This window comes from Bombus flavifrons, chromosome 4 (genome assembly GCF_040668555.2).
Source record: "Bombus flavifrons isolate JBK064 chromosome 4, iyBomFlav1_principal, whole genome shotgun sequence".
In the NCBI taxonomy this organism is placed as follows: domain Eukaryota; kingdom Metazoa; phylum Arthropoda; class Insecta; order Hymenoptera; family Apidae; genus Bombus; species Bombus flavifrons.
This window is the reverse complement of record NC_138445.1, coordinates 2,179,952-2,200,229: the sequence shown is the minus strand read 5'-3', so window position 1 is coordinate 2,200,229 and position 20,278 is coordinate 2,179,952. Positions and strand designations below refer to the sequence as shown.

The 20,278-nt window shown below is 32.6% G+C and overlaps 2 long non-coding RNA genes across 2 annotated transcripts; both read right to left on the bottom strand.

Annotated features, from left to right (window-relative positions):
• Nucleotides 1-15,656: 15,656 nt before the first annotated feature.
• Nucleotides 15,657-16,117, bottom strand: LOC138179264 (uncharacterized). Its single transcript, XR_011172989.1, has 2 exons — nucleotides 16,044-16,117; nucleotides 15,657-15,703 (listed from the first exon to the last, which is right to left on the bottom strand). It is a non-coding gene; the product is annotated as an uncharacterized LOC138179264 (long non-coding RNA).
• A 2,099-nt stretch (nucleotides 16,118-18,216) lies between these two features.
• Nucleotides 18,217-18,677, bottom strand: LOC138179318 (uncharacterized). Its single transcript, XR_011173014.1, has 2 exons — nucleotides 18,604-18,677; nucleotides 18,217-18,263 (listed from the first exon to the last, which is right to left on the bottom strand). It is a non-coding gene; the product is annotated as an uncharacterized LOC138179318 (long non-coding RNA).
• Between the last annotated feature and the right edge of the window lie 1,601 nt (nucleotides 18,678-20,278).

The window sequence follows — 20,278 nt, the reverse complement described above, 5'->3', positions numbered from 1 at the left end:
TAATCATTTTCTCGCTACACTACTGAAAAGCCGCGATGTTGTTTCGCAACTCTAATACAACCCGTGATTAATTTGTCGCAACACTAATAAGAAAAATCGCGATTTGCCCAATGGGACGATGGACCGATATATACATCGGTCAAAAAAGCAAAGACTACTACTACTACTACTACTACTACTACTACTACTACTACTACTACTACTACTAATACAAATACTAAAAGCGAGCATAGTGACAAAGTAGTAACAATAATGACTTCCCATGCTCTGGATGACCCAGAGGATGGGGAGCCATTAGTAGTTGCCCTCTTGAGTGGCAGTTTGCCGGGCCTCTTCGGCTTATAGCCTCTTCTTTCTTCGGGCGCAATGCCCGCTGAAACTTAAATCTAAGCTCGAGACTTCTAAATCGCAAACAAAAGAAAAACTTATAAAGGTAAAATAATAATATAAACCGCGGAAGCTGATTGAAGTGCACATGGACTGACCAACGGATCACGGCAGTGATCGTTGCCCACTCGCATGTGCGTGCTCGAGCAATATACGTTCGTTTCGAACCCACTCGCGACCGCGACCGCGAAATTCGAAAAATCGATAGGCAAAACCAGAGACGAGAGCATGCTCTACCCGTGCCAGTTTCACCGTCGATTTTTCAAATTAGATTTCCAGAAACAGGTTGGTCACACGAAAACGCGCCTACCCGACCAGAGACTGTGCCAACCTGCCCGGCCCTACCTACTTATAATTAACAGACATACCAGAAAGTATACTACCTATCCTACCTAGCGCTATATTTAAAAATGGCAAAACAGGCACACCAACACACTCGCTCCACGGTTCTCACACAAACGCTCGGGCGCAAAGGTCCTACACTAGAGAGGACGTCCCGGGACGCCTCCGACACCCGAGCTTAACACACAGCATGCACACTCTAAGGTACGTACCATTTTCCTGAAATCGACTGACGAATGCTAGCGACCATTGCGTGAAACGCGATAAAAGTTAATCTCAATTTTAATTGCAAATATTCATAATTCATAGAGTGAAATTGTAGATAGTACGAAATGTGGTACCATTTATTATAATTTAACAATAAAATTAATGACACTAATATCTCTGATTCCCTGTATTCAATAACGAATCTTTGTTTTTACAGGTTGTGATTGAAATGATATTTGTTTGAATTTATTTTTTATTATTTAGATTTGTAGTAAATGCAATAAATACTGAACGACGCAATTCCACACCCTAACCACACACACTATGTGGAAAGTACGTCGTGCACGATACGCTAACTCATCGTCAGTCGCTTACAAATTATTATAAAATCAATGGTCATCGTACTCATTGCCTTTCTCTCACCCAAGTAGCACCTGAGCACGTGAGTGAGATTAAGGGGTTAAACCTGAAAATCCTAACTAAAAAACGTATTAGTGCATCTAATTTGTATCTAACGGACTAATCTTTCTTCATTTTGCATTTTCGAACTTTATCTCTATTACTATCACTGTATAGTCTAGGTTATTAATTTTATGATTTACCGAAATACTAATATTGAATTTATTTATAAAAAACAGCATAAATAAGATCAATGCAATATAATGATTCATTCAAATAATTGACTCTACGAACTATTGAAATTCCACTACAAAAGAGACAAATTGACAATGAATAAGAAATTTATTTAATAACTGACTCAAAGTTACATATTATTGCAAACAACCTCAGGCAATTCCTTCGTCAAAGCACATTTTCGAAAGCACAAAAACAATGTTCAAAACTTGCTGCTTTGATTCCAAAATTTGCCTGTCGCGAAATTTCTTCTTGCACATGAAATTCCATGCATATTTGTACGGTAGGACTGAACTTTACTATCTTTATATGTATATTTTAAATTAATACTCAAATTAAAAAATGAATGGCAAACAATTAAATCCATCGTAATAGCGCCAGGTGAAATAAAAAATGACTTATTATCGTTATTATTAAATATGTAATAATCGCAATTTTTAATGCAACGAAGTCGGAGGGCATCCGACTTCATCACTACGAAACATTTAATTAAATCATTGCAACTCTCTCTAGATATACATTTTTAATACACTCCAACTTTAAAAGTGATTACAATGAACATACATGTATATCTTCAATCACAAATATTCAAACTAATTGTTAATATAATATCGTTATAATATCAGTTAGTAGTATTATTAATATTGTTAATGTAAAATTGTTCAGTATATCATGTAATTAACATAAACAAAAACGCGATATGCAAGAAGACCTATCCTAAACTAATAAATTTAAAAACAGAATGTTACTACTCACGGGTATAAAAAATACCCGCGGTCACTATGCTCGCAAAAAATTCTACGTAATACAACCAGTCACCCGTGTCGATTCGGACCTTTCGTCCTACGACATGATTGAGTGACCGGAGGGACAAAAATGCATGCGACTCACCATAAGATGCGAGGAGCGTAGTCATCGATGCTATGGTAGCCCAGGGAAAGTTGTCGTGAAGACCGTTATCAAGGAGGAGTAACGCAATCCAATCCCATCATGGAAAAAACTGTAACAATGCATGGAATATTATAATTTAGTCATACTATGTTATATTTTATATTATTACTTATATTATAATATAATATGACGTTAATTAATTGGAAAATTTAAAGCAGTGGAGGATTAATGTCTATTAATCTATATTAAAATTTTAATGACAATATTCAAATTAGGAGTAGCAAATTGAAATATATAGCAATAGAATTAAATAATTTACATATTACTTACATTCTTGACTTTTGAAACACCACTAGGTCCTTTTCAGGAAGCAGGAGGAAGAGGAAGGAGTGATAAACCTTTAACAAAACATATGTCTTCTTATAGATATATAAATAATACATGCGTGAATAATTTATTTTGAAACTTAATGATTCAGCAAAAAATGTTAAATAACGTAATATGGAATTCTATGATAACCTTAAACTTTAATAACAATAGGAAAATTAAATTGTTAGTGAACTTTAATTACTGTAACAACTGAAATTCTGATATTAAAGTATAAAATCAGACTTGTTTTTTATTGTGAATAATTATAGCAAAATACAAGGAATAAAATTAATTGGAGTACAATATGCAAAGATTCTTACATGCTTAGTTTTGAAGCATCACTGCGTCCTTCCCAAAGCACAGGAAGAAGTAGAAATTATGAAAAACTAAAACAAAACATATGAAATATCATAATTTGTTCTTAAAAAATAATATATCGTTAATAATAAAATAATATATAATAAATAAAAATAATATATTGTTAAAAAAGTCTAAGGTATTGGAAAATAAAACTCTATTCAAACTTGAAATGTTAATAACAATAAAAATTGAAATTGTGTTAAAATCTAATTACTATACAAATAGATTGTTTTCTAATAACAATTAAATGTTTTGCATAATTTGTTATATATTAATATAAAAACATTAATTAATTAATTAATAGTATATCCGATTATTAACGATAATCTGTATAACCGAAACATTTTTATATGTGAACAGTTTCAAATGTGATTTCTTTAACCTCTTTTTGTTTCATCTTAATATTTTCAACAAATTATGCAACTATTTATAAAATGATGTTATTATATGCCAATCGTAAGCTGTATAGCAATTATTTAGCAAATATCGATTACTATTGATCCAATAAAAAGAGAAAATAGTCGTATACGTACCTCTGCTTTGTTATAACACGTCAATCATTGCTAAATCGGCATAAAAATCAACGATTCGATTTATTAATAATCATCTATGACGTTCATCTTATTTCAGTTCGAATTATCGATTGTTGATCGCTTGTGGCGTCTGTGATGTGTATTCTTTCAGTGTTTTCAGTCATGTGTCCAGCCAATAATCTACACAAAAAAAACAACAATTTCAAATAAATGTACGACAAAACCAATAATTTGCAATAACAGAACAAATTATAGTAAAAGCCGGTAATGTGAATTATCGATAATTTTAACCTAACCCTATCAGAAATACAGTTAAGGATAAATGTATAAAAATCAATAATAAAGCAATTATTGTGAAATAAAGTAAAAATAGAACCCAGATTCTACCTCAAAGATCGGTAATAAAAACGATCAGTAACTGCAAATTGCCAAATACGCAGTTAATGACAAAAGTAAAAGAAAATTTCGCGATACAATATAATTTTACTAAAATTACAATCAATAAACGATTAAATACGATCGTACTATTTGAATTAACCAGATAGAAGCGCAGAATCGTTGATAAAATCGAAACGAATGTACTAAAAACAGGATAACGCTCGACGAGACGAATTTACGCAGCACGACTTTCACGAGTATGTCACCCGGTTGAAACTACGACTTTCCAGCCAATAGGTGCGCTCGATATGACATCACAATATATTGCGCCAATAGGAACGCTCAATTTCACTTCGCAATATTCTGCGCCAATAGGCACGTTCTATTTGACTTCGCAATATATTCCGCCAATAGGAACGCTCGATTTTCGTAGGCACGAGCGCACGCAAATTTATCGTATTCAAACAGTGAAATTGATGAAATTGAGAAATAGAGAACATATTTAAAACAATGTTTAGTAACAATTACGGATAAGATTATGTTCTTAATGAAAAGCTTTTATATTACATGAGTATAGCTGCTACTATTAAACAAAATATTGTTTAGTAAGAATATCATTACGGTATATTACTTAATTATTCATACAATTATTAATAAATATATTTCAATGATTCAAACATCGTAAGCAATTTACAATGGTCTTTGAGAATTAATAGCGAAACTATCATGAAAAGAGAAATTTCTTTAATAGAAAATAATTTATTATTATTATTTACTTTGCTATTAATTGATGTATAAATTCTAAAATTTTTATTACTGTAACATGATCTTATATTTGAAAGTAAAACAAACTTGTGCGTGTAAGAATATATTAGATTTATATATTTAATAATTAATTATTGAATAATGGTATATGCTTATAATTAAGTTATGAAAATTGATAAAATATTATGATGAATCATCAAAGTAGAAAGTGTGCACGATACACTAATACATCGTCGAGACTCAATCAAGTGCAATAATTGACTCTAAATATATTACTAGGAAAGAAATAATCTCAGGCGATCTCTTTATCAAAGCATATACTCGAAAGTGCAGAAGCAGTGTTCAAAATTATTGCTTTCATTCAAAAATCTGCCCGTCGCGAAGTGTCTTCTTGCACGTAAAATTTCACACATTCTTGTACGAGAAAAAATGAATTTGAACTCATATTTTAAATTCTAGCCAAAGTGAAATAAACGAACGTGACTTAATATTGTCACGATTAATTCATTGCTTAAGATCAAGTATATTTATGTCAAACAGATATATTCGTGTAGATATTTGCCATTTGCAAATATTCATGCGGAATATTAACATGCATATTTATAAATAACACGAATATATTCTCAAGTGTATATGTTTAAACTAATTATTAAAAAATTAATTATTATAATCGCGCTGTGCAACAAGACCTATCCTAAACTAATAAATTTAAAAAAAGATTGTTACTACTCACGGGTATAAAAAAATACCCGCGGTCACCATGCTCGCAGAAAATTCTACGTAATACAACCAGTCACCCGTGCCGATTCGGACCTTTCGTCCTACGACATGATTGGGTGAACAGAAATGTACGCGACTCACCGTTCGAAGCGAAGAAACAGAGGACGTACCATGGATGCTGCGCCATCCCAGCGAATATCATCAGGGAGACTAACATCAGTCAGGAACCGTTGAAAGGCCAATGGTGAAAATGGAGGTTGCGAAAAATCTGTTACAAACAAAACACGATGAGTGATTGCTGACTATTAGAAAAGTTGGAGATAGTGAAAAATGAAAGTTTATTAACTTTAGTAACTTTAGTAATGATAAAGATTGAAATTCTAATAAACTTTGATAAGAGTAAAAACTTAAACTCTAATATGAAAGTTTAAAATCTAAAAATTAAGAATCTAATGATTTCTAAAATATGTTAGTCATTTGTTTCATAATTCGGTATTAAGACTTTAATACATATTTTATTTCAATGAAAGAATAACCTCAGAAAATGCTAACCTCATAAATTTTCAATCGAATTGCGTTTCTTAATTGATAGTGATCAAAGAAAAATATACAGAATAGACATAATTGAAGTACGATATGTAAAGTTACTTACATTTTTGGATTTTGAGCCACCATTGGAGCATTCCCAAAGAAGACAAAGAAGTTGAAGCTGTGATACATCTATAACAAGACATAAAATATCACTAATATCGTTAATACATTATAACAAACATGGAACTTTAGATAATGGAACAATAAGATAATACGTTAAAAATTCATTTGAAATAAGAGAATAATTTCATACATCGGAATCTTTCAAAAGAATCAATGGACTCACGTGACGCACTCTTGTGCACAAAATAACTGCAAGATTCAGTGAAAGAGAAGAATAGATTTTTATATCTCGTTCCAAATCAGATAAGTATCATTGTACAGAATGGGCTCAGAATGGATTCGACATATCCCACGGTGTCCCACGGTGTCCAACGGTGTCCAACGGTGTCCAACGGTGTCCAACGGTGTCCAACGGTGCAGTCCAGTCTAGATCATCCAAAATTCTTTTAGAGGCTTTTGGTGATCCAAACTGGACTGTTGCGTAGTTCTTAGCTTCGTTCTTAATCAAGTGATTAATTTTTGAAAAACGATGCCAATTACCAGGTCTCACCACGAGGAGGTGACTACGCACGAGACCCGTCCATGGGTTATTTAACACTACACATCGATCTCGACATTCAACCTATTGGCAGAATGTTGAGTTTTGACTCTACTTGATCATGGGCCTGCGTAAAGAGATAGTCATTTCGTAGCCTAACCGCGAAACACCTATCTCCTACGCAGCAGTTACAAGAATCTTTACAAACGTAGAACAAAGCATACGTAACGCAACATCTTTTTTTTTTTTTTTTTTTTTTTGTTTAACGTGGAGGAAATCCGCGCGGACACCAGGTCGCTTCTGGGGAAAAGCGGCGTGGTAGTGCCGGACTCCAACCGACTAAAACCTCCACGATGACCGTCACGGCTGCGATCGAGAGGGGCCCGGGAACCGGTGTAAGCGATACACCGGGCCCCACGTAACGCAACATCTATCTCCCACACAACGCAACATTCATTTCCCATACAACGATTACATCGATTAGTACAAACATCGTACAATAATTCGCAACCCTATCGGCAACATTCCGTATCAAAGACACATTTGTCGAACTTGGAACGAAAGAAAAAAAATGAGGCTACTATGGAAAAGGAGCCCCAACAAGCAGACGATGAAAGAAAAACCGCGGCGCGCCCGGAACAAAAGAAATCACGATCTCTCGAAAGAACTAGCAAACCTACGCGACGTACTCCCGTGTACCAGATAACCCTAAGGTTCGGCGGAAAGCCCAAGCATTGACCTTCGCTCGATTCCTGTCACGTCGTCTGGATCTTATCACGGTCGATGGCACCGACCGATGATACTAGTGACCTAGCAAACAGGCCTGCAATTTAACACACTCCAACTGACGAAGTGAGAACCCGGGGAGGGACCGCTGAACAGGATTACGAAGGCAAGAGGCCTCAACTGAACAGTGGGGTCCACTCACGAGGATGGACCGCTGAACAGGATTACGAAGGGATTACCCCAACTGAACAGTGGGGTCCCCCCGCCCGCGAGTTTTTCACTTAAACAGGATTAGGAGGACGTAAAATGCAGGTCTCTGCCCGAGTACCGAAGTACCAATCGGACAGTATTGCGGATCGCAGGTATCACCAGTGCGATGACAACTCCCGTGATTCGAGGCAAACGACGGGCAGTTGTCGAGTAGTTACTAACCACAGAGGTGTCCTTGGGGCGACTTACGAATCCAAAGAGTTGTCCAGTGCACGTTGACCCGCACGTATCCGGACGTACGCGCGAGCGAGTACGTCACGCTACGGTTTGAAAGAACTGAGCGACCGTGAACCGATATATCGTGGGAACAATTTTTCCAGTGTGGTAAGCGAGGGGATCAAGAGAGACGAGATCTTTATTTTTCGTTCCAAGATATATAAGTATTTTTGTACAGAATGAGCTTACAATGCACATAACATAGGTATCTATCTTATGATTAATTAAGGCTAAAACGCTCGCATCCCACGGTGTCCTGCGATGTCCCACGATGTCCCACGATGTCCCACGGTGCCCCCGCGGGGGGTATTAGTCCAGTCTAGATCACCAAAACTATTTTGGATGATCAAGACCAGACTATATTCAAGTAGTTTTTAGCTTGATATCGTTTCCAAATAATAATACTAATATTCAAAATAGTACTTGGTGTATTATTATTTGGAAAACGATACCAATTACCGGGGAGCCACCACGAGGAGGTAACTACGCTCGGGTCCCATTTACATAAAGAGTTTCTAAGCATTGGAAGCAGAGATGTAAAATTATTTTATAATAAAGAAGTGGCGTGTATTGAAATTTATTAATTAGAATAGCTGTAGTACGTGGATCCGCATAATCATACTTGAATATTGAATTTATCATCGAAGAAACGAAACTATGCGAGGTACCAATTGTAGTGCGTATGGACAAATGATAAGATGTCGTTGCCTTCGGTTAAATTGCACTTGCTTCCTTGATTCCATGAATATGGTGCTGTGTCCTTGGTTTTGAGCAGAAATGGAAAATTACATCTTAAAATTACACTCTGTGTTACCACAGGTTTTATACGAAATAATGAAATGAGAGATTAATTACTGTATTTATAATTAAAAAATAATGCTATATAGAAATAAAATAGCACTTCAAAGACTTGATGGATTCCGTTAATAAAATAAAACAAAATAAATCATTAATTGACTCACTACGAATTGATAGTATTGATTTAAATCAATGGATGTGGAGTTACAAATTAAAGGCTTAAATGTTATAAATTAATAGTTTAAATGTTATAAATTAATGGCTTAAATGTATAAAATAACAGTTTAAATGTTATAAATTAATGGCTTAAATGTTATAAATTAATAGTTTAAATGTTGTAAATTACTGGCTTAAATGTTAGAAATTAATAGTTTAAATGTTATAAATTAATGGCTTAAATGTATAAAATAACAGTTTAAATATTGTAAATTAGTGGCTTAGATGTTATAAATTAATAGCTTAAATTTTGTAAATTAATGGCTTAAATGTTATAAATTAATAGTTTAAATGTTATAAATTAATAACTTAAATGTTACAAATTAATGGCTTAAATGCATAAAATAACAGTTTAAATATTGTAAATTAGTGGCTTAGATGTTGTAAATTAATAGCTTAAATGTTATTAATTAATGGCTTAAATGTTATAAATTAATGGCTCAAATGTTATAAATTAATAGCTTAAGTGTTGTAAATTAATGGTTTAGACGTTATGAATTACTAGTTACAATGTTGTTATTGATTTTTTTTTTTTATTTACCTTATATTTAAATTCTTCTTCGATGTTTACTCTCCGGAATTTCAGGCACAAAAGAGCTCGCGCGCGACTTCCGTGTTCCTTATATAACTTGACAAGGCGTTGGTTTGTTAATCAAACGGTAACGATTTTTTGACATAGCAGGAGACGCTTTTTCCATTATAACAAAATCAAATCGAACGATTTCTTAATTTTTATCGTAAATTGGCGCCTTCAACGATTTAATACGATATCCATTTTTATCATTTTAATAGTTCCTACAAACTAAGACTAAATTCACACCTCCTTGATACTAGTTTTCGACTACCAATTAGTTTGAACAAAAAGGGAAAGGAGCCTAAGGGCAATTGAAGTTAATTCATTCATTTATTTCAGCTGGCTGTCGTACATTGTATTCCGCAAACAGGGATCCGTAACCTATATTTGCACATATACATTCTTGTATGAGGATTACTTGTTCACAAGGTAGATTTCACTTTCACTATTTTAATCATTCATTGAATTCACACATTTTATATTCAAACAATAATCGGAGCACACATAATAATTTTCCTTTTTTTTTCTTTTTAGGTTTCCGCTATCTATATTATTCGACGAACAGTGTCACACTTCCTTCTGATTTAACCACAATATTGTTATAACATTTAGTAATATTGTATTTTGCATTGAAACAATTGAAGTTAATTCATTCATTTATTTCAGCTGGCTGTCGTACATTGTATTCCGCAAACAGGGATCCATAATCTATATTTGCACATACACTTTCTTGTATGAGGACTACTTGTTCACAAGATAACTTTCACTTTCACTATTTTAATTATTCATTGAATTAACACGTTTTATATTAAAACAATAATCGGAGCACACGTAATAATTTTCTTTTTCCTTTTTAGGTTTCCACTATCTGTATTATTCGACGAACAGTGTCACACTTCCTTTTCTTCATTTTAGTTTTTATTTTGCGCCAAGACGCAAGTTTACTGACACCGATCCAGTTATCCAATTGCTTGCCAATAGCATTCAAAATACAAATTTTTGAAAATGCCGTAGCTATATTAACCCAAAAATATTTTAGATATAGTATAGTGTGATACCATCTATATTTTCCAAGAGGAATCATAAGATTAGCACTCATGTTATCTACGTCAAATGCTAGATGTAACAACCAATGAAGTATTTTTAATCCAATTATAATCCAATGGCTAGCGTACTTATTCGAGTTTTTATATATATCTTCGACTGGTGATTCCCTATTTTCTCCCTTTTTATTTCTTTGAGCACGTTGAACTTGCGTTTTTTCGGCTTGAAAATGTTTAGAATCCTTTTCCTTAGTTATCCATTCTTCTTTATTTACTTTATTCACAACACGTTGATTTTTCTCTACCTTTTCAGGATAAATAGTTTCACTGGAAGTGCTTATTATAATTAAATTATTATTTATTTGTACGGAACGTTTAGGAATATTTTCGGTAGATTTAGAATTATTCTTTGAATTTTTATTACAAACCTTTCTGCTTATAGATTCTGTTTCGGATATAGGGATAGGTATACTTTTATTCTCTGTAGCCTGATCTTCCTTGCAATTTAATGACTTGGCTTTGAGTCCGATTAAGTTATTTTCTAATGGTTTTATAAAAGTTTTTGAGTGAGATACACTCACTATCTCTTTTCCTATTATGTTTGAAACATTCACGAAATTCGTGGAGCCTTGCTTTTGTATCTTTGCCAAGTCGAACGTGGAGAGGCACTTCGCACTTCCCAGCGGGTCCAATATCTCCGTGATATTAGGCAGTGGATAATCGTTGCCTATCGTCTCGTCGTTCAGTTTCCTAGTTTCTGCTTCTTCTGAAAGTCCTTTGGCATTAGTATTGTTTATCTTGTTTGGGAACTCGGAAAATTTCTCACTGACGATCCTGTCTGTGGTGTCGTGCGTCCTGTTACTATTTAAAGTGACGTTATCCCTTATCACAGCAACGGAATGGTGTTTGCGTTGAAAAGTTGATTGATTCAAATGATCGTCATCCCTCTTTTGATTTAGATCTCTATCGAGGTATTTACTTATGCATTTTTCTTCCCAGATTATTGCTCTTGCTCCTTTCCTGGCATCTTCCTCTATTCCCAGATTGTTTAGATATTTCCGCGACGGCGGTACAAATCTCCAGTCCTGGTGGTTGTTTCCGATGTAGTTACTATTGTATGGGGAATGAGCGTTGTTTCGGTTATAATTATTCGGAGGTGTCGGACGCTGGTATCGTATTCTATTGTTTGCTTGTTTTAATTCTCGCGTTGCTTTCACTGCTTGGCGGTACGCGTCATCCAAGGATTGGTATCCTGCTATCTTTACTTGCAAATACACCTCGTTTGGGAGCTCCTTAACGAAAGCTTCCCTCGTATCTCGATCTATCCTATCTTGAAATACGGTGCCGTACTCGTATCTTTCCCCGTTCATTATCGCCAGTCTAAGATCTCTGACGCGATCTATGTAGTCCAAAATATCTTTTCTCGGTCGTTGGAATACTATAGCTAATTCCCCTTTATATTCATTAACCGTTTTACCCGAACCGAACATATCTTTTAATTTATTCCCGAAATCGTTTAAACTTATCAGTTCTGTGTCTTCTACGACGAGAAATAGTTAGTGAAATAGTTAGTAGTTTAATAGTCGTAGCGTTGTTCTTTATGGCTGATTTCATTAAATTCCTAATATTCCTGTTATAATGCTGTATTATATTGCATTAGCTATTATTCATTTTTTGTTATAATGTTCCCTTTGTTTTATTACCATCTTATTAATTATTTATTTCTTCGTTGAAAATACAATTTATTTTGTAACGCATGCACGTGTTGATTATCCAAAATGGCCGCTTGCCTATATCTTCAGTAGGAATATGGTGTTAATTTAATGTCAATAGTAACGTATCGTCGAAATAACTAATTATTCGTTAATCATTGTGATTTTATTTACTGGATGCCGAATTGGAGGGGAATAATATTGTTTTGTGTTTATAATAAGGTGCGCCTCGTAGCACATGCGCGAACGATGCTTTGTGTTCGGGGGGAATTTTCAAATGGCTGTTCGTGTGTTTCTTTAGTGAAGGTAACGTGTTATGCAGCGTTTTACCAAAATAATTATTTACTTGTGTTAGATTTTATTTAATGAGGTGTGAATAATATTGTTTTATGTTCGTTGTAATGTGTGTATATGTACTGTGTGTTGTTTTAATGTAATAGCGTGGATTATATTATTATCGAATTTATTAATTGCTAATAGAGTCGTTTCACTGTTTGATTATACGTGGTTTGTATTTATATTAGTTTCGTTTAATTTGGTTAATTCAATGTGTGCATTGTGTATTGTGTCACCAGTCACTTTTGTGTAGCATAATCTTATTTCTTTATACCAAGTTTAGTATAGCTCAATTCAATATAATATTTTCTAATTCTAATCATGTTTTGTTGTAAATACTCAATTAATCTATCTTGATTAATTTCTAACCTGTTTTTGTGTTTATTGATTGTTCTTATTTCTTTCCTATTAATTTGTCGTTGCTTTGTACTTGTTATTTGTTGTTATTTCATGCATAGTATGAATTTTAAGTTAATCCACGTATTGATGATTAATATTTATTTATTGAATTACTATGGTCTGTGATTCTTCAGATTCTATTCTTTCGATGCTGCGTTGCTTACCTGGAACATTCCTACAGCATTATCCGGTTCTTCGTTACACCTTAAATACTTACTGCAGGTGTCTTCAATCATCCTACATCTGTGAGCATAAAGGTATCATTTAATTCATTTAATTTAATATGTGTGTAATGCATTGCGTGAGCGACCGCTATTGTGCATTACAAAATCTGTTTCTATATGTTAGATATAATAGTATAACAGTATTACGTAGGTTAGTACAGTATAGTATCCTATTGTCTGTAATTTTTCAGATTCTATTCCTTCGATGCTGTGTCGCTTACCTGGAACATTCCTACAGCATTATCTGGTTCTTCGTTACACCTTAAATACTTACTGCGGGTGCCTTCAATCATCCTACATCTGTGAGCATAAAGGTATCATTTAATTCATTTAAATTAATATGTGTGTAATGCATTGCGTAAGCGACCGCTATTGTGCATTACAAAATCTGTTTCTATATGTTAGATATAATAATATAACAGTATTACGTAGGTTAGTACAGTATAGTATCTTTCTATCCTGGTTATATTTATTATTAACTTTCAATTAACCTGTCTTAATTATTTCCTAACCACTTTCTATACTTATCAGCTATCTTATTTCTTCTCATTAATTGTTTATTACTTCATAACTATGTAATATAGTCGAAGCTAATCCATATCTTATAGGTCAGAACTTATTTACTATATTATTGCTGTTTATGGCTACTTTGTCCTTTTCTCCAGGTCTACATGCTGCGTCGCTCATGCAAGACACCTACACAGTACGCACTTGGCATCACTGAGTTCTTCAATACGTTTTTGACACTCATTACGAGTGCTATCATTTATTCTACATTTGTAAGTACTAAGAACGCTATTTAATTAATTTAAATCAATATGTATTGTATGTTATCAGCAATCGCTGCTGTGTATTATAGATTTTATTTCAAAATACAATGATTTAACAATATTATATAACTTAACGTAGTATAATACCTTCTTATTAGTCATATTTATTATTGACATTAGGTTAACCTATTTTAATTATTTTATAACCTCTTTTCACGCTTATTAACTGGTTTTTGCCTCTTTCCTATTGAAACCGTTGCGTTGACGTTGAGTCACTAGCTTCCTAGATTTTTCAGTTTAATTTTCCATTGGCCAACTGCAAGTTTGTTGTCGAGCATCAATTATCGATTATTATCGTGTTTCTTTTAGTAAAATTTTAATGGTATTATTTTCTTTTGTATATATCAAGGTGGTTGGGGATGGCTTATCCATTTGTTCTGACTGACAGTCGTATACTATATTCTACGGAGTGGATGCGTAATTTGTTCCTGCGAGATTCATGCATGTACACTTCCTTGTATGGTGATTGATTGTTCGCAAGGTAACTTTCACTTTCACTATTTTAATTATTCATTGAATTAACACGTTTTATATTCAAACAACAATCGGAGCAAACGTAATAATTTTCTTTTTCCTTTTTAAGTTTCCACTATCTGTATTATTCGACGAACAGTGTCACACTTCCTTTTGATTTAACCACAACATTTAGTAATATTGTATTTTGCATTAAAACAATTGAAGTTAATTCATTCATTTATTTCAGCTGGCTGTCGTACATTGTATTCCGCAAACAGGGATCCATAATGTATATTTGCACAATACACTTTCTTGTATGAGGATTACTTGTTCACAAGGTAACTTTCACTTTCACTATTTTAATTATTCATTGAATTAACACGTTTTATATTCAAACAATAATCGGAGCACACGTAATAATTTTCTTTTTCCTTTTTAGGTTTCCACTATCTGTATTATTCGACAAACAGTGTCACACTTCCTTTTGATTTAACCACAAAATTTAGTAATATTGTATTTTGCATTAAAACAATTGAAGGTAATTCATACATTTATTTCAGCTGGCTGTCGTACATTGTATTCCGCAAACAGGGATCCATACCCTATATTTGCACATATACATACTTGTATGAGGATTACTTGTTCACAAGGTAGATTTCACTTTCACTATTTTAATCATTCATTGAATTAACACATTTTATATTCAAACAATAATCGGAGCACACATAATAATTTTCCTTTTTTTTTTCTTTTTAGGTTTCCGCTATCTATATTATTCGACGAACAGTGTCACACTTCCTTCTGATTTAACCACAATATTGTTATAACATTTAGTAATATTGTATTTTGCATTGAAACAATTGAAGTTAATTCATTCATTTATTTCAGCTGGCTGTCGTACATTGTATTCCGCAAACAGGGATCCGTAATCTATATTTGCACATACACTTTCTTGTATGAGGATTACTTGTTTACAAGGTAACTTTCACTTTCACTATTTTAATTATTCATTGAATTAACACGTTTTATATTCAAACAATAATCGGAGCACACATAATAATTTTCCTTTTTTTTTTCTCTTTAGGTTTCCGCTATCTGTATTATTCGACGAACAGTGTCACACTTCCTTCTCATTTAACAACAATATTGTTATAACATTTAGTAATATTGTATTTTGCATTCAAACAATTGAAGTTAATTCATTCATTTGTTTCAGCTGGCTGTCGTACATTGTATTCCGCAAACAGGGATCCATAATCTATATTTGCACATACACTTTCTTGTATGAGGATTACTTGTTCACAAGGTAACTTTCACTTTCACTATTTTAATTATTCATTGAATTAACACATTTTATATTCAAAGAATAATCGGAGCACACATAATAATTTCCCTTTTTTTTTCTTTTTAGGTTTCCGCTATCTATATTATTCGACAAACAGTGTCACACTTCCTTCTGATTTAACCACAATATTGTTATAACATTTAGTAATATTGTATTTTGCATTGAAACAATTGAAGTTAATTCATTCATTTATTTCAGCTGGCTGTAGTACATTGTACTCCGCAAACAGGGATCCATAATCTATATTTGCACATACACTTTCTTGTATGAGGATTACTTGTTCACAAGGTAACTTTCACTTTCACTATTTTAATTATTCATTGAATTAACACGTTTTATATTCAAACAATAATCGGAGCACACGTAATAATTTTCTTTTTCCTTTTTAGGTTTCCACTATCTGTATTATTCGACGAACAGTGTCACACTTCCTTTTGATTTAACCACAACATTTAGTAATATTGTATTTTGCATTAAAACAATTGAAGTTAATTCATTCATTTATTTCAGCTGGCTGTCGTACATTGTACTCCGCAAACAGGGATCCATAATCTATATTTGCACATACACTTTCTTGTATGAGGATTACTTGTTCACAAGGTAACTTTCACTTTCACTATTTTAATTATTCATTGAATTAACACGTTTTATATTCAAACAATAATCGGAGCACACGTAATAATTTTCTTTTTCCTTTTTAGGTTTCCACTATCTGTATTATTCGACGGACAGTGTCACACTTCCTTTTGATTTAACCACAACATTTAGTAATATTGTATTTTGCATTAAAACAATTGAAGTTAATTCATACATTTATTTCAGCTGGCTGTCGTACATTGTATACTGCAAACAGGGATCCATAACCTATATTTGCACATACACATTCTTGTATGAGGATTACTTGTTCACAAGGTAGATTTCACTTTCACTATTTTAATCATTCATTGAATTAACACATTTTATATTCAAACAATAATCGGAGCACACATAATAATTTTCCTTTTTTTTTTCTTTTTAGGTCTCCGCTATCTATATTATTCGACGAACAGTGTCACACTTCCTTCTGATTTAACCACAATATTGTTATAACATTTAGTAATATTGTATTTTGCATTGAAACAATTGAAGTTAATTCATTCATTTATTTCAGCTGGCTGTAGTACATTGTACTCCGCAAACAGGGATCCATAATCTATATTTGCACATACACTTTCTTGTATGAGGATTACTTGTTCACAAGGTAACTTTCACTTTCACTATTTTAATTATTCATTGAATTAACACGTTTTATATTCAAACAACAATCGGAGCAAACGTAATAATTTTCTTTTTCCTTTTTAAGTTTCCACTATCTGTATTATTCGACGAACAGTGTCACACTTCCTTTTGATTTAACCACAACATTTAGTAATATTGTATTTTGCATTAAAACAATTGAAGTTAATTCATTCATTTATTTCAGCTGGCTGTCGTACATTGTATTCCGCAAACAGGGATCCATAATGTATATTTGCACAATACACTTTCTTGTATGAGGATTACTTGTTCACAAGGTAACTTTCACTTTCACTATTTTAATTATTCATTGAATTAACACGTTTTATATTCAAACAATAATCGGAGCACACGTAATAATTTTCTTTTTCCTTTTTAGGTTTCCACTATCTGTATTATTCGACAAACAGTGTCACACTTCCTTTTGATTTAACCACAAAATTTAGTAATATTGTATTTTGCATTAAAACAATTGAAGGTAATTCATACATTTATTTCAGCTGGCTGTCGTACATTGTATTCCGCAAACAGGGATCCATACCCTATATTTGCACATATACATACTTGTATGAGGATTACTTGTTCACAAGGTAGATTTCACTTTCACTATTTTAATCATTCATTGAATTAACACATTTTATATTCAAACAATAATCGGAGCACACATAATAATTTTCCTTTTTTTTTTCTTTTTAGGTTTCCGCTATCTATATTATTCGACGAACAGTGTCACACTTCCTTCTGATTTAACCACAATATTGTTATAACATTTAGTAATATTGTATTTTGCATTGAAACAATTGAAGTTAATTCATTCATTTATTTCAGCTGGCTGTCGTACATTGTATTCCGCAAACAGGGATCCGTAATCTATATTTGCACATACACTTTCTTGTATGAGGATTACTTGTTTACAAGGTAACTTTCACTTTCACTATTTTAATTATTCATTGAATTAACACGTTTTATATTCAAACAATAATCGGAGCACACATAATAATTTTCCTTTTTTTTTTCTCTTTAGGTTTCCGCTATCTGTATTATTCGACGAACAGTGTCACACTTCCTTCTCATTTAACAACAATATTGTTATAACATTTAGTAATATTGTATTTTGCATTCAAACAATTGAAGTTAATTCATTCATTTGTTTCAGCTGGCTGTCGTACATTGTATTCCGCAAACAGGGATCCATAATCTATATTTGCACATACACTTTCTTGTATGAGGATTACTTGTTCACAAGGTAACTTTCACTTTCACTATTTTAATTATTCATTGAATTAACACATTTTATATTCAAAGAATAATCGGAGCACACATAATAATTTCCCTTTTTTTTTCTTTTTAGGTTTCCGCTATCTATATTATTCGACAAACAGTGTCACACTTCCTTCTGATTTAACCACAATATTGTTATAACATTTAGTAATATTGTATTTTGCATTGAAACAATTGAAGTTAATTCATTCATTTATTTCAGCTGGCTGTAGTACATTGTACTCCGCAAACAGGGATCCATAATCTATATTTGCACATACACTTTCTTGTATGAGGATTACTTGTTCACAAGGTAACTTTCACTTTCACTATTTTAATTATTCATTGAATTAACACGTTTTATATTCAAACAATAATCGGAGCACACGTAATAATTTTCTTTTTCCTTTTTAGGTTTCCACTATCTGTATTATTCGACGAACAGTGTCACACTTCCTTTTGATTTAACCACAACATTTAGTAATATTGTATTTTGCATTAAAACAATTGAAGTTAATTCATTCATTTATTTCAGCTGGCTGTCGTACATTGTACTCCGCAAACAGGGATCCATAATCTATATTTGCACATACACTTTCTTGTATGAGGATTACTTGTTCACAAGGTAACTTTCACTTTCACTATTTTAATTATTCATTGAATTAACACGTTTTATATTCAAACAATAATCGGAGCACACGTAATAATTTTCTTTTTCCTTTTTAGGTTTCCACTATCTGTATTATTCGACGGACAGTGTCACACTTCCTTTTGATTTAACCACAACATTTAGTAATATTGTATTTTGCATTAAAACAATTGAAGTTAATTCATACATTTATTTCAGCTGGCTGTCGTACATTGTATACTGCAAACAGGGATCCATAACCTATATTTGCACATACACATTCTTGTATGAGGATTACTTGTTCACAAGGTAGATTTCACTTTCACTATTTTAATCATTCATTGAATTAACACATTTTATATTCAAACAATAATCGGAGCACACATAATAATTTTCCTTTTTTTTTTCTTTTTAGGTCTCCGCTATCTATATTATTCGACGAACAGTGTCACACTTCCTTCTGATTTAACCACAATATTGTTATAACATTTAGTAATATTGTATTTTGCATTGAAACAATTGAAGTTAATTCATTCATTTATTTCAGCTGGCTGTAGTACATTGTACTCCGCAAACAGGGATCCATAATCTATATTTGCACATACACTTTCTTGTATGAGGATTACTTGTTCACAAGGTAACTTTCACTTTCACTATTTTAATTATTCATTGGATTAACACGTTTTATATTCAAACAATAATCGGAGCACACGTAATAATTTTCTTTTTCCTTTTTAAGTTTCCACTATCTGTATTATTCGACGAACAGTGTCACACTTCCTTTTGATTTAACCACAACATTTAGTAATATTGTATTTTGCATTAAAACAATTGAAGTTAATTCATTCATTTATTTCAGCTGGCTGTCGTACATTGTACTCCGCAAACAGGGATCCATAATCTATATTTGCACATACACTTTCTTGTATGAGGATTACTTGTTCACAAGGTAACATTCACTTTCACTATTTTAATTATTCATTGAATTAACACGTTTTATATTCAAACAATAATCGGAGCACACGTAATAATTTTCTTTTTCCTTTTTAGGTTTCCACTATCTGTATTATTCGACGGACAGTGTCACACTTCCTTTTGATTTAACCACAACATTTAGTAATATTGTATTTTGCATTAAAACAATTGAAGTTATTTCATACATTTATTTCAGCTGGCTGTAGTACATTGTACTC